Source organism: Schistocerca americana, chromosome 2 (genome assembly GCF_021461395.2).
Source record: "Schistocerca americana isolate TAMUIC-IGC-003095 chromosome 2, iqSchAmer2.1, whole genome shotgun sequence".
In the NCBI taxonomy this organism is placed as follows: Eukaryota; Metazoa; Arthropoda; class Insecta; order Orthoptera; family Acrididae; genus Schistocerca; species Schistocerca americana.
The window spans coordinates 921,387,707-921,412,114 of NC_060120.1; positions in this window are offsets into that span (position 1 = coordinate 921,387,707).

A 24,408-nucleotide genomic window follows, 5' to 3' on the forward strand; every position below is an offset into this window, starting at 1 on the left:
ATTAGCAGCGCTGCCTGTATAAAGCCAGAGAAAGAGGAGCTATATTATTACCTTGAATTCCTTATCCTCAAGGTGAAGAGAGAAATACGCGTAAATTCACACCTTGTTCGAACAGAGATCGACTCGATTGGAACATATTAAGTAGAAGTAGCACATTAGAAAAACGTACCGGATGTTCATTTAGACGAAAGGACATCTGACGAAATGAATAACTTATGCAGGAAACCTGGACAGTTTTTTTTTCGAATTACGTAAAATTTTCTGTGTTAATTTTAAATTTCTGATTTCCGAGGAATGCGGACGGACTACAGAGGAAGGAATAATATTAAGAATCTAAGGAAGAAACCGGCAACAACTCAAACCAAGAGTGTTTCAAAGTTGAATTTACTAGAATATGAGGGTGGGAAGAGGAGAAAAGTGTCGGTCAAGTGGGCTCAGCAATAGCAGAGAAAGACATCTCACCAATTGTTTTATTGTAATTTTTGTAACAGTTACGTATCATTCGCTATTTTATTTGTGAAGCGCTTAGTTTCTTCACTGGTTGTCATAAATAATTGCATTGCTTTACCGTTCTTTCGCAGTTTTACTGTTTCTTAGGCCTTAATTTTCTTTCTTCCCTACAATCGGCAAGGCACTTATCGACGCCCGTACACCTAATGCCCAAGACTCTTCGATTTCTTTCTAATGTGTTATGTATTTGCTGTTACGTCTTTGATACGACGTCCCGGATGTTCCACTATATCCAGTCTTCTTCACTTTCTATCTATTTTTCTGGAGAATACTTTGTTATGTAGTCTACCTTCTCTCATACTTTATGACCAACCCATCTCAACCATTTTTGAACATTATGACTGTGCGGGGTTTTTACAGATATTTTAGTTCATTTCTTTTCGAGTGTTTGGAACCTTATCGATCACATGCCAAAATTTTCTTTCAAATGTTGGTTTTCCTCATTATTTACTCGATATTGAGGCCACACATGACACATAATGGCATTACAGTAGAGCTCTATCAGCTAATTTTGTAGTTCGTGCTGAGTTTTCTTCACATTCTGATGCAACTAAAGTGATCTGCGTCTAGTTCGGCATCTGCTATTCTCTTTAGCGAAGGAACTTCCGAAGTACAGGTTGGTTTTGATTAAACTGTATTTCTGAAGGTCCCATGAAAACAGAGTGGTCATAAGACCATGGAACGTAGGAAGTCTGTAAGAGTGTGAGCAAGAGAAACCATTGCAAGAAGCATTTTGATTTTAATTTCCACATGAAGAGGTAACGTTTGTAAAATGCATACCATGTTTACATTCCAGGTTACAAACGTTGCTGAGTGTTACGACCAGCTGCATCCACGACGGCCTGGAACAGCACTAGATATTTCTCTCGCTACCCGAAATAGCAGTGGGCCATGACGTGTTCAGCTGTCTTGACAGCCGGCCATGACGTGTTCAGCTGTCTTGACAGCCGGCCATGACGTGTTCAGCTGTCTTGACAGCCGGCCATGACGTGTTCAGCTGTCTTGACAGCCGGCCATGACGTGTTCAGCTGTCTTGACAGCCGGCCATGACGTGTTCAGCTGTCTTGACAGCCGGCCATGACGTGTTCAGCTGTCTTGACAGCCGGCCATGACGTGTTCAGCTGTCTTGACAGCCGGCCATGACGTGTTCAGCTGTCTTGACAGCCGGCCATGACGTGTTCAGCTGTCTTGACAGCCGGCCATGACGTGTTCAGCTGTCTTGACAGCCGGCCATGACGTGTTCAGCTGTCTTGACAGCCGGCCATGACGTGTTCAGCTGTCTTGACAGCCGGCCATGACGTGTTCAGCTGTCTTGACAGCCGGCCATGACGTGTTCAGCTGTCTTGACAGCCGGCCATGACGTGTTCAGCTGTCTTGACAGCCGGCCATGACGTGTTCAGCTGTCTTGACAGCCGGCCATGACGTGTTCAGCTGTCTTGACAGCCGGCCATGACGTGTTCAGCTGTCTTGACAGCTCGTACACTGCTTGAAGATCGCACATTGCGTCCAGCATTCTCAGCCATGGGAACAGTAACTTCAACAGTTGGTCGTTGGCCACTCTCAGGAGCAACTTCCTAATCATCCGTTGATTCCAACTTCCAAATTGTTTTCTTCAACCTCAGTGCGCGAAAGAGGACCTACCGGTATCCCTTTAATGCGTCGATACTTGGGATGAGCGAGAGACCTATTGCTCTTTTATTAAAACAGTTTTACAAGTGAAGCCTCGCTCGCTGTGTCCAGACCATGTTGACTGTCTCCAACTGCAATGCACTCTGATGCTTGTTTTCAGGCCTACGTCTCCGTACAGGTAGCGGCTGCTAACTTCAAGTTGTGACACTAAGACTAGTAACGCTCAAGTTCAGCACACAGTCTGAACGTCATCCTTTTGAAGTTGGGTATCAATACAGTAAGTAATTTCCATCTACACTGGCTGAGGTAGCGAAGGTTTAACTGCAACCACCCCGTATATAGACTGTCAAGTCTTGTTTAATATTGAGTCATCTATAGCCAAAAGGCACTTCTTATCTTCATTTCCATGCGTTCCATCATCTCTAACACGCACCCCTGTTTCTCCGTTAGTTTCGTGATAGCTTTGCACCATTCTAATTAAATCTGTCCTGGAATTCTTTATTAATGCTATATCGACCGTGTAGGCGAACCTAGTGAAGTTTAGACTTTGCGGTTTATTCCTTGAGAACAGTTTTAACAAATTCATTAATTTTACCTACTGTAATCCCACATGTATTCTCAAATCTTACGTTCCCTTCTGCCAGTGGTGCACACAGTAGTGTGTGACGACAAAATTTTGTTTTACGATTAAACCGTATAGAATGAGGAAGTGACAAGTTGGAACAGTAGGCTGCAGTTCCTTCGATTAGTGTCTAAGTCACAAGAATTTCCAACGTCGAATTTGTGTAATTAGAAATGTGAGCCTGACGTTCTTTGACAAATATAAATGTTGCTACTGTTTGTGACGGGGGGTAAATTCTTATCTCTGGAGTATTTATGTATCCTTAGTTACCTTTATATAATCATCCTTACTTAACACTAACTTCTCAAGAAGAGAATGTTGAAACTGAAGTCAATTGTGAGGCGATGAAGCTTTGATGGCAGTACGAGATGTTTTCTGGTAACCTATCTATCCAAAGATCTTTATTGAGTTGTTATGAACCTGAAGGAAACCAAGTCTGTGAAGTATGGAAATGGCACAAACAGGACGAACGTTTTCTGTCTGCAGGAATAAAAAGAGAGGGATCACAGTTTCAGAGCGAAGTAATGACTGAACAGTGTGATGAGCGCTGAACCTGCTTGAAAATAAACCAATCAGAGACCGAAGTAACACGGCGTAGCAGAAAATAGGTTAGCGATAAACCGATCGAACTTTGGGACAGTTTAGTAGACGAGGCTAAGGGCTGCTACATCTGAAGCAAAATAACTCCTAACGGACAAGGAAAAGATGATATGACGAGAAAAATTGTGCAAGAAGAGGGAATTCCTGGCCGTAAGTACTAAGCTCATATCGAACATATGTCTTTATTAGAATGTACGTCTAGAACTCAGTATTGTACGAAAGTGAATTTATGGACAGTGGGATAAACTGGAAACATTTGGATCCAAGCGTTTGAGATTTGTTAAGTGGGCTGATTAAGAGTGTGGACTCAAAGTGTGAGAGGAAAGGAACACGAGGAACACAGTAACTGGAATAAAGGACAGGATGATAGAACATATGTCGGGCTTAGTAAGTAGAGGGAGTAAAAGGGTGGGGGTAAACATTTTACAGAAGGCTGAATGGAATATGTACAACAAATAACGGAGGACGTTTGATACGAGTATGTGTGTCACTGAAGTTAAGCAATTGGTACAGGAGAGGAAATCGTTGCTTGCACATAAATAGCCGTTTGATAAAAAGTTTTTTCTATGTTCTGTTTCGCTAATCAACTTTAGTTCACTATATATCCGTGTTGGATACACGGAAGCAATTTGTTAAGTATCCTCCTAAACCGATGAGATTTTTATCTTTTACTAGCTGATCACTGTGCGTTGCCCTGTTACTTGCCTCTATCTTATGTAGGGGCGAACGTTAACTCGTCTACCAGTGTGCCGACAGCGGAAGTTTTCGATTTAGCACTAACGTCGGCCGTGTGCGATTATTTATATTATGTCACCTTATTGCGGGGCCGAATTCCACTCCTAACGGTGCTACGGACGTCCCAGCTGCACCATATTCTCTCCTAGACAGCAATTAGTCTGTTTTAAGTTTGGTCGAAATTGATCCAAGTGTTTCAGAGTCATGTTTCATGTGCCATGCGTTCTTAGTGCCACTCCTGAAGCACTGGGGGTTAAATGTCGTCGGGATTGTCATGAATAAACCCAGGAAAATAATACCTATGGGATACATCTACACTTACCAAGCTAGTGGTGCTTTGTGTCGGGCGCACACTGTCATTTTCTACACTTTCAGAATCCAATTGCTAATGATGCCCAAGAACAATAGGGCGGGTACGCATTGCGCGCGGAAAGGCTTACTGTTTGCCCACTTGCGCGAGAGCAGATACAGCATTACCTCAGCAAACACGTCGACTGCACGCGACAACCTATGTCATGAACAAGTGTAAAGGACACGCTCGTTTTACTCGCTTCTTGTAATGCTTACACTGTGGCATTTATTAGTGACTTTCTCTGAGTGCTGTCCTGTGTGTGCTAGTTTCTACAACGCCTATGTTACTGGTACGCTATACATCGATTATAGTGTACCTGTGGAGCATATGGCGAATGCAAAATCCCTAATTTGATCGTTGTTGGAAGAAGTAAATTCCGGGAATACAAAAACGCAACGGTAGTGTGGTGGAGCATAGTAAAAACATGTCAGGTATTGATTTAAACTAGTCTTCAATCCCACAGTCTTTCCGAAGCCAGTCATAACCATGAAGCAATTGATAACTTAGACAAATAACTTAGTATAGTGTAGAACGAAAGGCTGTTACTGAATTAAGTGAGAGCCCTCAAGGTAATCCGTAAAGAAATTGCCGCCAATGGATTGGTTATTTCCAGCCAAGTTGTTACTAGAATAAAAGTGTATCAGATCAGTTTTATAATGCTCTGCTTTTGTTGAAGATTTAATGAACAGTAAACCCGCAATGTAAAATGTTACGTTTTGCTGATTGTCAGCTAATTTCAGTGTCGGACTATTTACACTCGAATTTTGGGCTTTCAATGCTGCAAGTTCGGAGAGAATAATCAATATTTCTGAGGCATTTCACAGGACTTTCGGCCTTAATTTTCACAGTGCACATCCACAAGCATCATTTTGACGACGCTATTGTCCAAAATCTGACAACGATACAGTATGATGAATGATACAAATAGGCCTCCCTTGTATAACAATAAACGAGAAGAATCATGTGCAGTATATATAGCAATTTATTTTGAAATACAAAAATGGGTCTGACACGAATACATTTACAAAACTGTATTATCTTAAGGAAAGAAAATAGTGTCCTTGTCTTTTCAAAGACCATGAAGAGTGCGCCTTCACGGGGATGAAGTTATCAAACATTTTTAACCATACCTATGACTGGTATAACTTAGCAAACAGAAACGCAAGTCTCGGAAAATGGGAAGGGAAATGCCGTAGTGGCAACATTTGACGCAAAAAATTGACCATTACCCGCAGTTTACCTATTTCGAAATGTGAGGGCGCGCGTAGCTGATCACTTTAGGAGCAGGTAAAATCTTCCATCTGCGCACAATCGGTATCACTGAACAGTGAACTCCCTTTTGAGTTAATTACTGTCTGACTTTTCGTGGGATGTGCATGGGAGGGAGCATCATATTCGTTGATTGCTACGAATGCACTTTAGCGAAATTTTAACTTTGAACTACACTGCGATGGATTTAATCCCTTTCAGCGCTTCATATTTGAGTTGGCTGAGCAACTCCGTGATGCTTTCACGGTTACTAAATTAACAAAACATACTGCTCTTCTCTACTTCATGTACCAGTCCTGTCTGGAAAAGGGTCCCAAACCGAGGAGCAATATTCTAACATCGGTATAAGGAAGGAAGTTACTTCCATTGTGTGTGGACTATCTCCTGATTTTTCCTACAGATCTCAGTTTGCTTTTCAGATGATTCGATTTATGTGCCCGTGCCACGCATATTACCGGATATTTCATCGATGTGACTGCCTCCGGTGATTGTCAAGTGTATAGTGTGTGCCAGTTCCGTTAGGACTTGGGCTATGCAAAATTAAAGTCGGATTATTTTTACTGAACCACTGTATTTATTCAGTATAATCACCCTTGAATCAATACAGAGCTAAATTAGTTTTAGAAGTGTTCTGAAACACTTTTTGAATTGCATTTAGAACTGCAATACAATTTTCTTAGATGTCGTTTGCTTATGTGTGCCCTTTATTTGCTACCTTAAATCTGGGGGAACAACCAGAAGTCGATTGGGGCCAGATCTGACGAATATGTCGGTTATCCAACATTGATCCTTTTGCTGGTTGGTTGATTTGTAAGAGGGCCGAACACCGAGGTCATCGGTTCCATTGGATTAGGGAAGGAAATAGGCCGTACCCTTTCAAAGGAACCATCTTGACATTTACCTGAAGCGATTTAGGTAAATCACGAAAAACCTAAATCAGGTTGGCCGGACGTGGGTTTGAACCGTCGTCCTCCTGAATGCAAGTCCAGTGTGCTAACCACTGCGCCACCTCGCTGGGTCCCATTTGCTGGCCAAATCTCGTCTACAGCCTTCACTTTGTGGACTGGGTCATCGTCGCGAAGGAACGACTGGAAACCTGTCTGTCGGTATGCGGGTCAAATTCTATGAATTTTCGCCCACAAGCGATGGAGGTCTCAACTTTTTGCTTGCCTCATTGCTCCACCGTCATTTTCCTACAAGTCACACACGTACTCTTACAATTGTAGCCAGGACGTGTGCTGCAGTGAAACTAGCACTTTGACCTACTCGGCTGTTTTTGAAACTTCAAGGACTATAACATCACAGCTCTCTGCGAGATAGCATTACAAGTTTGGAATTTCACACGAGCAGTTCTAACGGAACTGGGGCACACTGTACAACAACGGGTTGTTCCGCCTATTTGTGCACGACAGAGTACATTTACTGGTATGTTGACGGTTAACTGACAGTCCTTGCACGGAGCTTGATCCTCTAACTTTTCTGCATCTCTGTACAATTTGATAGCATTCTCTCTACAACAGCATCATCCTCTAAAGGTCTCTGGAACTTCAGACGCTGTTCATTATTTTTAGTTCGTTTCAAGTTATTTTTACCTGTATCCCTTCATACACCCCACATTTAATGATGCTAGTGCTAGGACACACACACACACACACACACACACACACACACACACACACACACACACACACACAGTGTGCGTGTTTCTGTCACTAAAGGCAAACAGCCTAAGTTAGTAATTAACAAAAGCAGTGCTTGAGGATCGAGAGGGCTGGTAAGAAGTGCATGTGAGGCGTGACGAACATGGTCTACAGCGCCCTCCCGTTGGGATATATTATTACAAATAAAAATAGGATAAACATTTCAGATGGGATAATGGTCCTCAGTACTTTAGCAGATTTCGCAAGAAGAGTGATAGCGAGGGTACGTAGCAGGCTCCTGCTGAAAGAACCTCAAATTTAGAAGGTCTGATCCTGGGCTGGGCAGTCTTTTACAACGCGATACTAAAAATGGTACAATAAGGAATTCTGGTGTACGCGAGCTAATGGTTTTCCGTAATTACTAATATCAAGAGTTTCCCTAGAATTTAGGTACACATTTCTGCAACTACTCGTATTTGAAGCATATTATTAGATGTAAACGAGACAATGTGGTAATCCTTGAGTACGGGCGACAGACTTAAAATCTGTCAGATAAGGATATTTAAAAGGAAACCACAGTAAAATTTGTTTATTATTATACAAAAATGGGAAAAATATGGAGGACGCTTGCGGAAGGTAGTCTTGGGTCGTATCATGAATACTCAGACCGAAGTGGGAAACACTTGTGGTTCATTCCGAAGTTTGTAACAATATCGACGACGTATGTAAGAAGCGAAGACACGAAGATAGCACAATTCGATAAGAAAGCCAGTAACTCGTCAAAATACTTTAACGATGAAGTATGTGCTAATGTCCTTTCCCGCAGCCATTACCCAAATTTGTCTTCTGCCTCTTTCCTGACAAAATCTCTGCTTTAGCCGAGAGAAATTCGTACCAATTTGATCCGCCATTTCCTTCCGTATTACGTACTTTAGTAGTGCTTAAACGTGAAGGCTATGAGATGCTCTTTATCATCCTTTGTCCTTTTCACACTTTACGAAAATACTATGGGCGACTGCAAAATAATCTTCATGCCACTTTATCATTACAGTGGCCTCGCGCCAGGATCATACTACCCTTTTCCATCCTTTCCCACGCAGATCTATGTTTAACAATGCAGTGAGCAAGCTGGTTAGGGGTTAAACCACTGAACTCTATTGCGTCATCTGAACGCGTGGGTGCAATAACTTGAGTAATTTTTGTGACAGTATTTTGGTGACAGTTCCTTGTAGGTTAACTGAGTTTATTTTGACTGACTTCAGTGGGTGGCAGTTTGCTTTCCACCTTTGCGCGAAGAATAGTTGTGAAATGGCTATCACTCTGGTTTTACTACGCAAGTTTAATAACTTATCGCCTGTGTCAAAATACATCAAAATACTCTTAGAAATTGGCAGATTAAACGATTTTCCTCTTCCCAGTACGCTGAACGTTTAAAGATAAGCTGTTTTGATTAGACCCCGTAATTCTCTCGTGATTCATATGTGGTTATCCAAAAGTAATTATTTAAGAATCGTCAGTGAACAGTATGGGCGCGTCGTTCACGAGACACTTCTAATCACATTGCGTGCCTATGGAGAGTCGCTTCACTTGGGTGACTGAAATCCTGATTTCCTGTCAGAAGAGTCACAGTCCGTAATAATTTACGGTAAATCGTCGACTGAAACTGAAGTGATATCCGGCGTTCCCCATGGAAGTGTTATAGGCTCTCTGCTGTTCCTAATCTACAGACACGATTTGTGAGTCTCAGAAAACCTCTTACACTGTTCGTGGATGATGCTGTTTACTGTCTTGAACAGTCATCAGAAGGTCAAATCCAGTTGCAAAATTATTTAGACAAAATATCTGTATGGTGGCAATAGTCTCTGAATAAGGGAAAGTACGAAACGAAATGCGTTAAATTTCTGTTATTCGATAAAACACATTTGAAGGCTGTCAATTCAGCTAAATAATTCGGAATTTCAATTACGAACAACTTAAATTGGGACCATCACACGGATAATGTGGCTGGAGGCAAACCAAAGGCTGCGTTTTATTGGCCAAACACGTAGAACATACAACAGCTCCACTAAAGAGTGTCCTTATACTATGCTCGTCTATCCTCTTCTGGTTTACTGCTGTGCGGTGAGGGATCCTAATCTCATATCACTGACGTAGGACATCGAAAACTCCGAACAAGGGCAGCTCGTTATGTATTATCGCTAAATAGGGAAGAGTGCCACAGACATGATACGAGAATTGAGATGGCAATCACTAAAACCTTTGCGTTTTTCATTGCGGCGTAATCTTTTTCACGAAATTTCGACCACAAACTTTCCGTGAAAGTGAAATTATTTTGTCACCAACGTATATAGGGAGAAACAATCATCCTGACAACGTAAGAGAAATCATAGCTCCTACAGAACGATTTAAGTGTTCATTTTTCCGACTCACCGTTCGAGAAACAGGTGGTTCGAATACCCACTGTCAGGACTCGAATGTCAGTTTCAGAGTAATCCAGTAAATGTATCTACAGCGCCGTTCATAAAGAAGAAACATTTATAGCTTCCGAACTACGAAAGATATAACCAATCCCAATGTTCCTGGAAATTGGAAAGTTCAAATTTTTGTACATTCATTGTGATAACAGTGCTCGAATTGAATGCATAAAAATTTTAACTTTTCTATTTCCAGGAAAGTTGTGTTTATCTTTTGTAGTTTAGAAGCAATAAATGTTTGAAACCTGCTCCTTTTTTAATAGCCATGTATTTACGTTGATGGTCTCTTAGTGCTTCATAGTTTGGACCGACGACATTTTCAAATAGGCACGGTTTTGAAGTCTGTAAGTGGTTCACTTCGCCCAATTTTGCTGCAACGCATAATTAAGAAATCGTCTCTTTGTTGATCTCTGTAAAGGACAGCTTTGTTATTACATTTGCATAAAACACACAAATGCACTCTAGGAGAGAATCTGTTTCCGCCACTGCGTTTTGAGAATTGTTTCGCGCGTTAAGAAATACGAAGATACTGAAGTTTATGCTTTATGGTCTCGGGAATATGAACTGTGGGACTTATTCAGAGAAAGCCCTTTTAGTAGGTTTCTATGATCTACATAAATCTGCAACACGTTTTTAATTAAAAATGACGTCATTAATGCATATATCATGTTTTTGCCGCCTCTTTCCTTTCATAAATATGCACAGCTTACGCTCCCCTCCGTTCTTCTGCCCGTAAAGAGCAACCTTTGTTAACACCAGATAGGAATAAGAAGGAAATACGTGAAAGATACGCGCGCTCTGGCAAACTTAGCAATCCACTAGTTTTTCATGGTATTCATTTTGTCAATCCTAGAAATATTTTCTGGGCTTGCTTGGTGGCTAGCTAGTTGAAGACAAACTTTAAACAGTTTTTAGCTCTGATCACCAGATAACTTTCAAATTTATCTTTAGTGCAAACTATAGCAAGTTTAAGACCCAACATTTTAGATGAACCTAGAAATTAAGAGATTTTCTGGGAGAACTGCTACTTTTACGTTACTACTGCGAAGGTAGCAGTTATAGTTCTTAACTCATGTAAGTTTCTGAGTAAGTTTCTGAACATGTGATTTTGGCTGCAGAGGTGCCTAACACTTTAGGCCTACTGCCTTTCTTCAAATTTCTTGAGGGTTGGTCATGATGTACTTTTCCCGTTAAGTATCACTAGTTAGCTCTGATTTGCATTTATGCTCACATGTGCAAGTGACGACTATTTACGCTAGTTTCACTTTTAAGGAGGTCATTCTCGCAAGTGCTCGAGTTTTCGCACAAAAAACCTTCATTGAGAGTAGGTCCGCAGCTGCGATGACTTGCTTGAACAACGTAGTGCTGTCTGCAGCTGTCTTTTTCCCTTTGTTGGTTGTACGAGTGTACAATTTCAGTCTTAGACGGTTCTGAAGTATAACAAAGGTAAAGATCACAGCTGCAGGCTGTGACCCAGAAGGGTCACTTCATAAATTTGAGAGTTGACACCAGTTTCTGTGGACTCTAGTGAAAATAAAAACACTGTATACTTACATTTCTCATACTATATAAATTTACGTTTTGAATTAACAAATGTCCTGTTAATTGTTTTTGTTTAGCAGTTGCGTGATCCGAAAGGCTGTTTCTCCAGCTTTTCTCAAGAGACCTATTTAATACTGGTACTCTGTAGTGATAGATCACTATTTTCCATACCAGTCGTAAAAACTTAGGGAAATACGTAGTTCACCCAGGCAGAAATAGTGCAACTTTGGTTGAAGGTTTCTTCCACAGAGGTTAACAGAACCAATTCGAAATAAATTCGCTGGATACGAATAGCTTGGGATCAGCTGTGTTAGGTATAGATATGCTATATTAGTGAATTGTGAAAACTTTTTGCCAGTCTGGCTCACCTTTACCACTTTGATTATCCGTGCACTATTCCTGGAGCAACAAACTTCAACAACTCGCATTGTCTACGTCCCCATATCATACAGATGGCTGTCAGTTGTCAGTCTGTTCATCCAGATACGCAAGTAAATGTTAGCGCAATTGTCATGATCTAGGTAGTTACGGAAAGATGCAGTTTCCTATGACATAACGTTTCCTTGTTGCTTGACGCAATGGTTGCCGTAGCACACCCGAAACTTCCAGCTGCAGCACTAACACCCAGCACGCCAAACATACAATCAAAGACGACATTTATTTGAAATAAAATATACACACAGAATACAGAACCAACGTCAAATTTCGCAGTGGGACCATCGAAAGAAATACCTCGTGTTTCATAGTGAGTATCAGGGTTTTAAGGCTTTTTTATTCGTTTATTACAAGTTTAAGAAATACATCAAATGAAAGAGCAACGCCGACAGTTTTTTTCTTGTAAGTACTCTATGTGAGCACTATTTGAGATGGCAAACATCAGGTCGATAGGCGAGATCTTTCCAAACTGTAATCAGTGTGTATGGAGCGATTGTTGGAGTAACTGCTTCACCCCTGTTCAAGTCCGGTAGATCAGCTTGTAGCGGAGGCACATATGATCCTTTATGAACCACCGAAGGTCACATCGCGTGAACATGGAGACAGCTGTCATCCAGGCCCCCTTGCAGCCAGTCCAGCAGTTGGGTACAACGTCGTTTAACCACTCGTGTACTGGGTTATGCCAGTGAGACGGTGCACTGTTTTATTTTCTGTGGTTCATCTTCCTCCAATTGAGCTAAGAGCCATAATTCTAACCCATCAAGATGATCAGTTATGGTGCTTCCCCGAAAAAAACGGCCCATAGACATTCCGCCGGGGTAAGCCACAAGAAAATTCTGCTGCTGTGACATCATCCGGCGATTTTCTGGCCCCCAGATGCGCATATTATGTATGCACACATTTCCACTTAGGTGATATGCCGAACCATTAGTGAAAACGATGATACAGAAAATCTTAGTCGTGCAGCAACATTTCGTTTGCAAAGTTAGCAAGTGAACAGATCTTTCAACAGCTGCAAACAGTAAGAGGACACAGACATTACTGGAACTGCTGATTCACGATTAGCCTTCTGAACTAATTTCTTGGGGCTAAGCTTGAGAGACGCTCACCCATTTAACACTTTATTCAGTCACTCTTGGTCGTCCAGTACTCTTTTGCCAAGACAGCCAGTGTCTTCAAAAAGATGATACCATCTACAGATGTTATCACCACTTGAAGTATTACAATAGAACTTGGTATGGAACGCACATTGCACTGTAACACGTTGAGTCCTTGCAAACTATGGAACAAATATTTCAGTTCATTAGTCGTACTCTTTGCCATTAGCGTTTCGTAACTGAAGACAAGGGAAACCATGCACGTATACTGGCATATAAACGAAACAGCTGTTTCATTTGCTATAATATTTATAATTTTGATGCAATAAATCCTAGAAAGCCTCAAAACCTCTTAATTTTGAAATACCGGGTATTTAAATAATGCATGCATTGAGAACTCCACGAAACATTTTGGGATGAATCCATAGCAATGACAGATTCCTGGAGTTCTGTCACCGACTGGCAGATCAAGGGTTCTGGTATTTCTTGTCTAGTCAGAATTTCTATACATGATCGCTCCTGTTGACACTGACGATTTGCATCCATGAGAGCTACTCGGGATCCTAACTTCAGAGGCAGACCTAACAATCGTGTGCTCTGTGATGTTCAGCCGAATTGTTGATCCCATTTTTCTGCATGACGTTTGGACGACCGACCAATATGGCTTCTTCAGGTGATACGAGCTGTGCGTACTGCTTGCCTGGACTCCCACCAGACTGAAGTACAGTTGGTGTCGCTTCTTCTAGCTGAAGTAGAGTTCGACTCTCGAAGCCCTCTATACTCTTAATGTGTCACTCTTTTCTCGGAGCCCTAATTTACTCCATTAGAAACATTCAGCGTTTTACAGCTTTGATGGATGAGATGTCAGGCTAGATCACAGTATATCGAGTGCCGGATCCCAGGCTTAACAGTTTATTGGATAGTCTCCTTAATTACGCTGTTCCAGAAACCGTGTTTGTAGCACGATACACGTATTTCCTTCTCGATTACACTGAAGACAGTGGTCGGCGACAACTGAGTTATTTGTTTACTTGCTTTAATCGGGTGCTTTGCTGATGTTCCTTTCACACCACCTGGACCGTTAGTAGCCTGCCCGCGTCAGACATACCACATTCGAAAGGAACGCGGTACGCGGCCATCTTTCGAAGACTTAGATCACGTAGATAGTCTTTAACATTAAAGAGGAGAATGTAATATCTTCCAATTGGCAGTTACAGAACCGCTCTCTTAGTAACAGTGATGGCTTTTAGTCAATCATGAGTTTGCATTTCGACAATTACTGTGGTAGATTAAAGCTTTAAGGGCGTATTACCTCTAATGAAATCCTTAGAAAATATTTCAAATTGTGAATCGATTTTTATGAATTACGATTTTTATGAATTACGATTTTTATGAATTACGATTTTTATGAATTACGATTTTTATGAATTACGATTTTTATGAATTACGATTTTTATGAATTACGATTTTTATGAATTACGATTTTTATGAATTACGATTTTTATGAATTACGATTTTTATGAATTACGATTTTTATGAATTACGATTTTTATGAATTACGATTTTTATGAATTACGATTTTTATGAATTACGATTTTTATGAATTACGATTTCACTAATGAACAAGACAACAGTAGGTCAGTCCTGACATTTTGAGTTATGCCTATTGTATTTCCTTTGCACTACAGTAAAGTTCTTGCACATTCATTATCTTGTGAGCAATGTGACACCATTTCAGTCATTTCTGCGGACACTAGTGCAAGAGACGGCAAATGATATTACAAATTAGTTTTGAGTTATTTAAGAGCTTGGGCTCACGCAGAATCGCTAACGACGCAGCGTAGCTTTTTACAGCCAAAATGAGATTGGTAGTAATTTGCATCAGAGTCACATTGCCTAGTTAAACCGCAGACAGTTTCACGGACGCATTCTGGATCATTCGGCGCAACGGATCTGTTTAAATTAACTGAATAGCCAAGGAGCTGTTGGGTCAACTAGATTCCATTTGTATCAAACTGAACTAAAGAGAAATCTTTACATTAACATCTTTGGATTTCCTGCGATTATGTGGGCTTCGTAAGCCATTGATGTTATTCAAGGTTTGGGAAGGGACTACACTGCCCTCCAGTTTTTTTTTCCTACTTCGGAGTGCTGGAAGGGCAGTTGTCGATACAGCTCTATAAAACTAACTTACACCGTCTACCACTTGACTGCTTTACATCTCTAACACCATGGCGCCGATTAAACCAATCCCTGAAGAAAATGCTCAATTCGTCGAAATTGTCCCATCACTTTGTGTTACTCCCACTTCGTAAGCCTTCGTTACCATTAATCGTTACAAATAATGTGGACAAATTTGAAGGGGACATATCGATCCTGTACCTGACGTGTCGACTCTGATCTGGTGGATGAGCAAAGATGATGGGGTGCGGAAGCCCTGTTCTAAGGGCAGCAGGCGATATGGCCCATCTCCATCTTTGGCGCAAGTTTATTCATCACCCGAGTTTGGTCGCTATGCCGAGATGGTAGCATACGCGAGTTGTGTGCGAAGTCGTATCGAGCAGTGCACAATTTAAAGCATGCATTTAATTTCGTAACTGACAAAAGCATATTAATTGAAGGTGAACGTAGAATACCTAACAGGAGTGCTTGCATTATGTTGTCGCTAGTATGTAACCATTACATTTTGTATGTCAAAGATACAAGATATTTGGTTGTAAGCAGATTACACGATTTATGCCGAGTGTATAGGATCCTAAACGTGTTTGTGAGTACACCGAGAGACTACCGTATTCAGGCAATGAGAGACCTATATTGATATTACCAGATGCAAAGGTACTGAAAGTGTCAAACAAGGCGTTCAGTTAGTTTTGGCGTTTTAATCGTCTTATACATTCAGTGAACGGTAGTAATTGACTACCAATGATCCTATAAATGTCATTTTCTCCACATATTCGTATCCTATTTCAATGTTCATTTGTTTTGCTAGTTGTTTGGAGATGCATCATTAGGTACCAAACGTGCCTAATAATCTATTAGCTGGAGTACCAAGAGTGTTCATCCAGAACAGGTCGGCTCCATATGAAAAACATCCGAAGTATGTGGCGTGTGTGACATTAGCAGGAAGTCTAATTATTTACTTGCTGCTACTGTGAACAAATATTGTTAGCGGTCACTTAGAAAAACAAACGCACGTGAGATGTCTAACGTCTTAACATTGGTTACTTTATTTCACGTCCGCATCTCGTGGTCGTGCAGTAGCGTTCTCGGTTCCCGGGTTCGATTCCCGGCGGGGTCAGAGATTTTCTCTGCCTCGTGATGACTGGGTGTTGTGTGATGTCCTTAGGTTAGTTAGGTTTAAGTAGTTCTAAGTTCTAGCGGTCTGATGACCGCAGATGTTAAGTCCCATAGTGCTCAGAGCCATTTTTGAACTTTATTTCACGTAATGGCTTCGGAGCAGCTCAGCTCTTAATTTAGGTGATACTCCGGAGCCTCAGCTGCATTAGTAGGTGGGTGAAACTATAAAGACGGGGGACCTGTAACGCACTGGTAACAAACATAACGAAGGGATGAAACGAACAATTAAGGCGAACCACTTACGAGCCGATGGGTGGAAGGTTCATCATCCACACAGAAATTAAATCTCTGACCATATCGCTAGGGTGAATACTTAGTGGAATGCGTTCTACATTCTCTTATAGCTCAGATGAACATTAAAACGCAAGAGCGTTGAGAAACTGATACAGGGTTATAAAGTGGCTCCCCATCAGTGGTTCATTACAATGAGCGTAGAGTACCGTAGGGTGGCCGCTTAACAGGTAACGACGGCTGAAGATACAGTGCTCAGTACGTTGTCTAGATTGTGTCCTCGCTAGAATGTCGCCTAAGCCTGAAGTAGCAGTTTAGTCTCCTTACTTTTTTCCAGTGTTCGTACCAGAGCAATAGAATACAACAGCGCCGATATCTGAGTGTCAGAGTAGCAAAGAGGCCTGGACAGACCTGCAGCCTTAGCAGCAGTATCAGGAACTGCATTCCCGTACACACTGACATGATCAAGAACCCATATGAACGATACGTTGGCGCCAGAATCTACGATTGAAGGCAGTCCTCGATCCGCTGTACTGAAGGGCGGTAAGAGTGCAGCGTACAGAGGGTCTGGAAAGCACTGAAGGAATCAGAATACGACACGTTCAGATACTTTGTCGGTGGATGTACAGGTTGCATGTCGAACGGCAGAAAGCTATGCAGTGAATGTTGAGCACTGGTCTAAAAGGCAGTACCTAAAACATTTTCGCCAAAAAAGTGGGTATCCCGTACAAAATAACCCTTAGACCCTTCTGTGTAACAGGAGGCCCTGTCCCCATGCTCTGTCGAACTAATGACCGAACTCAAAACAGTGGTTTTCGGAAGTTAAGTGAGTCGAGGATGGACCTGTGCACGAAGCCAAGGGGGAGATAGACCAACACCTCGTGAGCGTAGCGGGTAATGCGAGATGAAGCTTTCGAAGAGGAGTACGAAAATTAACCCCGGGAGGCAACAAAGAAGCTGAATACGTGTTAGTGGTCAAGTAAGCTATAAAGTAAGGAAGCTTAATGTGGGTGGCTGAATATAGAGCATCATTAGTAAGTGCATCTCCAGAGCATAACACCGCTCCTGAAAGACAGTGATAATTCGGCAGCTTCCGGATAGAGACTTCATTCACAGGTGGCGAAACTGATTTCGCTATGATTAATCTTGCTGAGGCGACGTAAGATCGACGGAGCTATAATGAATATACTATACATTCTTTGTCCAGGTTCGATCTGATTAAGGACCAATGCAGACTAAGCAATTTCCGGTCTGTTCCCCATGAGGTACTGCAGAGAATGCGTTGGACATCTGAGAAAAACGATGCCAGCCAGGATATACTGCAGGACCAACCAATTTCTTTCAAGCGTTAACCTTAAGAATTTCGTGATGTGTACGAACGGAAGACCAGTGGGGAAAGGGAGCGGAGGGGCAGAGTAAGTGCAGTGGAGGGGACTGCTTTCGCCACCAGAAATTGGCTTTTTCGGTGGAAATGTGGAAGCCGCTGTCTATGCTCCACGAGCAGAGGTGGTCAAGGCAGCGCTGAAGCTGCGACTGTGTTTTACAGGTCCCCCGAGAGCTGGAGTGGAACAACTTCGACGTAGAGAGCCTGACACGTCCGGCGTGAGAGTGTGGTTGACTGCTGGAGTAAATAAGGTTACGCTCAGTGTCAGCATAGAACCCTGAGGTTCTTACAAATAGATGGGTTCAATCGAGCTTAATTCAAGCTTACATTAAAATCTGCGCGTTTTATAAACTACCAAATAAAGTGGAGGAAAATGGCCTCGGAAACCAATTCGTGGATTGTAAGGAGGATGCTCGTCCTCCAGCAAACGTCATAGGTCTCGTCCAACTGAAAAAAAAATTGTACTGTTTGGTACTCCCGCAGGACTGGACGTTTGTTACCGGCTTCTGAGAAACAAGTCATTATACCAGCTGCCTACTGTGTGTTCGTTTCGCCACTTTCCAGACACTACTGGATAGGGAAATGGAATAGTAGCCGTAAGGAAGCTTTTAACAATATACACCTTTGTATCCGCTCAGTGTCTCACCTTAGCCTTCCTGACAGCTTCCGCCACACTCTCGACACATTAAGACATCGGCGAGTAATGTTATGTATGCAATCTTCTTAGATATCTACAGATTTCCAGTGTCCCTACTATCTTTGTCTGCCACTCCATATCTATACAATGTGAGAAACTGGCAGTCAAAGGCCACAGTGAGTTTACGTTTTATGAAGTGTACAGCTTTGCATTTTTCTTCATTAGGAGCAACCTGCCCTCTTTGCACCATCCTACGTGGGTAATCCCAAAAGTAACGTCTATTTTTTATAAATACATAGACTTGTATATTTCTACAATGGTTTACATCAGCTTACAGCTTTAACATTTAGTTATGAACCTCCTCTTTCACCTCGTCGTCGGAGCTGAATCGGTGGGATCACAATTAACGTTGACAGGTACTGTGAGACACTGAAAAATCTCAGACGGGCAATTCAGAACCGGAGAAGAGGACCTGAGCAAGGGCGTACACATTCTCCATGACAACGCTCGCCCACACACCGCTCGGCAAACTGTTCCTCTCCCGCAACAGTTTCAGTGCAACAATCACCCACCCTATAGTCCTGACTTGGCGCCCAGTGACCTGTTCTCTAGGTTAAAAGAACATTTGGCCCGAAAGCTATTCAGCTCCGACGACGAGCTGAAAGATGTTCATAACTTTCTGAACAGCATGACGGCGAACTGGTATGACATGGGCATACAAAAACTGCCACAGCGTCTACATAAATGCATCGACAGAAATGGTGATTATGTCGAAAAATAGCTGAATGTTTAAGCTGTGAACTGATGTAAGCCATTGTAGAAAAACAGGTCTATGTACCTATAAAAATAGACTTTTTGGATTACCCTCGTAATATTGCGTCTATATGTAACTGATTATTTCTGCAAATACATTAATGACAAAACACACAAAAGGGAGGTGGAAAACACGGGTCGAGAGGATATGTGATACTTCAGCGATTACAGAATCTAGTCATATTTACAGAGAACTTGGCACAAGAAGCTTATTTATTAGCACCACACTGCACTCCCTCTGGCCTGAATGCATGCACTGATTCAGTTGGGTATGTCGTCTTACAGCTCTCGTATCCTCTCCGGAAGCATGCTGATCCACGGCTGTCGTTATTGCTCCTTGTAATCTGACACAGTCACTGGGGCGGTGTTTATGACCGAGATGGTCTCGTCTCCTCTTCTCCCTCTCGCCCCCCCCCCCCCCAATGTCCTGTTTGGGGGTCATGATCGTGAGATCTTGCTGGCCACAGGAATAGCTTATCGTGATGCAGACAGTTTGTAGATACAGATATCTTTCGACGAGCCTTGTCTATAGAAAAATGGCACCGTTGCATGACAGGTATCACACGAGGGCGCAGGATGTTCGTGACACACCATCGTGCCGTCAGAGTTCCCTCAGTCACCTCCAGCCGTGATCCTGAAGTCATACCTGATTGCTCTCCACACCATGTCGCCAAGCGAAACACCACGGAGTATCCAAAACATTGGAGGATTTGGTCCTCTGCCCAGGTCGCTGGTGTACTCCGACGACTATCATCCAGGTCAGAGCTTCATCGCTGAACACAATTCGACGCCTTTCATCAACAGTCCATGGCTTTCCACTCACGACGCCACTTCGGACGCAGCCGTTTGTGTTGAGACGTTAACGGCAGCTTACACACGGAACAGTAATTCTCCAATCCGGCTGCTATTGTCCAACCAGTGGTGCGGGATGATGCACAGCGTTGCAGGCGCTGATGTGTAGGGGTTACGATCTGTATGGTACTCAATGCGGCGACCTCTTGAGTTTGTCAGACGTGGTAGACTGACCTTTACGACCAGTACGCCCGTTCTCACTTTCCCATACAGCACAACATGGGGACATTGTCGGAACCAACTGCCCTATAAATAAGGATATCTCACGATTTGAACAGCTGATCAGATCGAGACGCACGATGAGACCCCTTTCGAATTCAGTCAGGTGCTGATAACTTTCTTTAACCCGCGTACGTAGCATCTGTCCCCTCCACAGTGGTCAGTTCGCACCTGACTGTTCACGCCTAATATTTCCCATCAGGCCTGGTAATAGCATTGAATGCTCACACTAACGCATTCTGATCGCTGTTCTACCTCTTACAGATAACTGCGTACCCTCCGATGGTACGTTCATGTACGAAATTACAATGGCATCCGACAATCACTTCTTGATGTTTCACTTTTTCTATCACGCAGTGCTTGTAACCGGGACAGTATCCTCAGGTAACTACATTATTAGCGAAAATCCTGAGAATGCAGTGTATACAGGCTTTTTTAGAAAGATTCGTCTGGCTTCATAAGATGATCTCTTACGGGGTTGAGAATAAAGAGCTCTGATAAATTTTACACTTCGCAGTGAAACCGCAACTATTTTGGCGAAAGTCTTAAGTTACCGATTCATGCGACAGCGATAATGCAACAAGAGGCTGTTATGCTTTCTCCGTTTCAACAGAGGAAGTAAAAAATTTAGTTCATGTGTGTCTCCTCTACAACAACGCTGGCTGAAATGCGAGGTCGCCTACCAAGTGCAATGAATGCAATAATGCCATGCACGCTCGCAAAGGTATGGGACGATTTCCACTATTATCTGGACAAGTGGAGGGCAAAGATAAATGAAATATTTTTATCGTAAACGCAGTTGTAAATTATAACTCGACTTTGTATGTGCTTGTCTGCAGAAGATTTAACTCTAAGGTGGGACGGTTCTTTCGAAAAGAACTTTTAACCCTAAGCGTAAGTTTGAGTGTACTCAGAGGGTTCGATGTTCTTTCACGTAGACTAGTTACGCGAAATTTGATTATTTGGAACTTTTGGTATCATTTCAGTCAATGTCCGAGTATAAGATTATCAGCGAAGGCCCTATTACACTTCCCTGGGCCAAAAAAGAATTTCAGGAATCGTGAATCTGTTAGAGTGACTTCGATTCAGTTGCAGAACTGTTTATATAGCCCACCGTAACGTATTTACTTTACAGAACAAAGGTTCGGTGGTAAAAATAGTTTTTTGGCGGTCTGGAAATACCGAATAAACTTACGTTTACTCATGGCTCTGAGGAAATGGTTTGTGAAAAGCAGGAGTTGCGTTTTGCATGACCTGTTCGGAAACCAAATTGCTAAGAGAACAACGTGCTGTCTTACAGTTCCTTCCGGACTACAGCTTGTGGCTTCCGTTGAAACCTGCACTGAAGGATCTAAGCACTTTGTTACCCGTCCTCGTGTTCCAAAATAAGAGGAATATCACTAAGTTGTAATCATACCAACCTAATCATAGGAACTGTTTGAAATGAAAGTTTTGTATTCGTATATTTTTGCATGAGGCGTGAAGCAATGTCAAATTATCGCCACTGTGTGTGTGTGTGTGTGTGTGTGTGTAGCGTGTGTGTGTCAATTCCTTGAGCAATAGCAGAGCCATCTGTTGGTCGCCGGCTGAAGCGACCATTCAGCAGTTAAACGAAGCGCAAATCCTTGCACGAAGAACTTTGATGTTGGTAATGGCGAATTACAGAGTGCACGAGAGGTGTCTGTTTAGTTGCCCACCGAGATATAGGTATTACTGCGAGGCGTATCATTTGTTTAGATAGCTGCGCTTATGCACGGGTAGTCATATGGTAAATATGCGAACAAAAGAGGCATGAATGGTTTTCAGTGCTAAATAGGGTCTGTTTTAATTTAGTAATCTTTGTCCTGGAAGAAAAAGGAGTTAAGAGATTACACATTTAATTATGTTTCTCCACTTTTGATTAGTATTCAAGTGTGAAGCTTTTTGCATTTAGTTAATTTAAAAACCTTAAAGGCAAAGTTTAACTGTGACAAGCGTAAATGTTTATTTGGCTGAAAGCTTTGATTCATCAGTTCTGTATATTTCAATGAAGCAAATTTACGTTTTTATTAATGAAACTATTCTGTGTTATGCTTTAGTAGTTGATATTCTGACTTAATTGCTCTTTTAGCAGACAATAGAAAGAGGAAGCTTCTTTTGAAACTACAGAATAGAATTCAGACAGTATTTATGTATTTACAAGAAAATTCTTGACATGTTTTTGCGTAATGCTCAGAGACAGGATTTTGAAACTTGCTTCACCATACACTGCGAAGGAAGTGTCATCGCTGGTTAACTATGTGTGACACTCTTCCCTCTTACAAACTATTTCAGAGAATTAAAGTTACAACTTTTGGCAGGAGGCGTAGCTAAAATCTCGGTAACATGAAACTAATAAATTTAAATATTTTGTACACGAAGCGAAATATTTCAATGTGATGTATGCAACATTGCAGAGAAAGGAATTTTTGTGATTGTCAGGTTTCTTTGAGGCTATCTTAAGAGTTACTTAATCTTTGAATTAGAAACCGAGCCGATTTCATGCACATCCTTGAAGGAAGGAGACTCAAGAGATTTTTTGGTTTACTGTGTAAGTTGTCGCCTCTCCTTTTAATAGATGTTTTACACAGCATATCGACGAACCTGTACTTTGTTTACATCAGGTTTATTCTTATGAAGAACAAACACAAACACTATGATTGGTAAATAGCCGTAACACACACTGAGTTAAGGTCTTTTAAGGTAGGTCATTTTCTATTACTATGTTACGGGAAATTGAAGTAAGGTGTTTTAATCTTATCATAAACGTTTTTCTTAATCGTACTTAAATTATATACTTTTTATTTCAATAAATGTGTGCAGTCGCAATCTATATTACTCTGCTCTGTCACGCTGTTAATATGTACTGTGAAAACCGCTAACACTTGTTCCTGCACCGTAGTGAAACACTTAAAAGTGACGAGAAACAGGTTGTTTTACAGGTTTTTCACACGTTTACAGAAATGAAATCCACTTTTAAGTTTTCCGAGTTTGTGTATGTACTGAAGTTCAGAAAATTTTGAAAACTGACTGCATAGCTGAACCGATAGCTTTGTAGAATGATCATACGGTGCACTCCATGAATCGATGGTACGAATATTCCCTAGGTCTTTTCATTCAATTTGGAATAGCTACATATTTTCCAATGCAAATTTCATCAAACCTCGGCTAATTAACATATAATCTTCACTTTTAATGAAAAATGCCCATATCGTTTTAGGCCTAATTACATAGGTATTGCACGCAAAGTTACAGTTTTCATTGCAAATCAATTTTTAATTATCGATGTTTTATAAAATATTAATAAAGATTGTTTAAGAAACCATAAACCAAAATTTTAGGACAAAAATGAGAAAATGCTCTATTTGGACTACGTCCCTGATTTGTGCCAAAGATGCGGTCTCTCACGAGCCAGAGTGAAAAGCTTCGTGGAAACTATGGAAAACAATTATCACAGCATCGAGCACACTATACAAAGCTTATTTTTACAGTTGCCACCGTAACACTGCAGTATCAACCCAACCGAACAGATCTGCAGCCACGTTAAGGGATTTGTCGCGAGAAATAAGATATTTATGCTGCCAGACGTACTGGAACTAATGAACGAAGCTTTGTCACACGTCGCTTACGTCGGCGGGCTACAGAATGTCACATCGTAGAAGTGGAGTCTTGTTGATCGACTCGTTATCAGTTCTACAGCAGACAGTTCCACCACTGGAACTTATTTCTCGGATTCCGATAAGGAAGCAGCTAAGAGACTACCAGACGACCGACTGCCAGTACTTTCAGTGGCTTCAATAGTTAACTATACGGTGAAATCCCTGCACTACGCTATTGCTTCACACGTATCTCACGCAGAAAAATTATCCTGTGATTTCGGAATTTATCGGTTATATTACTATAATTACCGTACTGTGTTAGATAAGAACGAGAGCATATTATGCTTTCTGCCTGGAGTTTTGATGAATGTTATTTCATTCTCTTTAAAAATT